The 385-nt window shown below is 69.6% G+C and overlaps 1 protein-coding gene across 1 annotated transcript in view; it reads left to right on the top strand.

Moving 5' to 3' along the window:
* Window positions 1-2: 2 nt before the first annotated feature.
* ELFN2 (extracellular leucine rich repeat and fibronectin type III domain containing 2) overlaps window positions 3-385 on the top strand; it is a 51,975-nt gene continuing 51,592 nt past the window's right edge. The window contains exon 1 of the mRNA XM_024761596.1: window positions 3-37. The gene's annotated coding sequence lies outside the window, so the exon portion shown is untranslated. The remainder of the gene's footprint in view (window positions 38-385) is intronic.

The raw sequence follows: 385 nt of genomic DNA, 5'->3' as shown, positions 1-385 counted from the left end.
AGGCGGCGCTCGGCCAGGAGCCCGGCTGGGGCTGGAGGTGAGTGAATTCCTCCAGATCCGAGCGCCCGCGGCCGGCGGAGACGGTGGGAGTGGGCGCTGGGACCGGAGGACGCCCCCTCCGCCAGTGGGGGTGGGGCTTGGGAGGGGGACACAGCCAGGGAGAGGAGGAGACGGGGAAAGCCACCCGCGGCGCCTCCTGGGTCTGGGCATGAGGAGGACGGTCGGTGAGGTGAGCAGTTTCGGGGGGGTGGTGCAGAGGCTTGATGGTGGACGGTCGTGCCAGCCAGTGCCACAGCGCACCTCTCTGCCCCCATCTTTGCGAATCGGGGGCCCTCGCTCCCCTCTTTCACGGAGTGCTGCCGGGTCAAGGGATTCATCTTCGTAG

The sequence above is a fragment of the Neophocaena asiaeorientalis genome, unplaced genomic scaffold (genome assembly GCF_003031525.2).
Source record: "Neophocaena asiaeorientalis asiaeorientalis breed wild unplaced genomic scaffold, Neophocaena_asiaeorientalis_V1.1 scaffold473, whole genome shotgun sequence".
Taxonomy (NCBI): Eukaryota; Metazoa; Chordata; class Mammalia; order Artiodactyla; family Phocoenidae; genus Neophocaena; species Neophocaena asiaeorientalis.
Note: the sequence above shows the minus strand (reverse complement) of the source record. Positions and strands in the feature narration are given on the sequence as shown.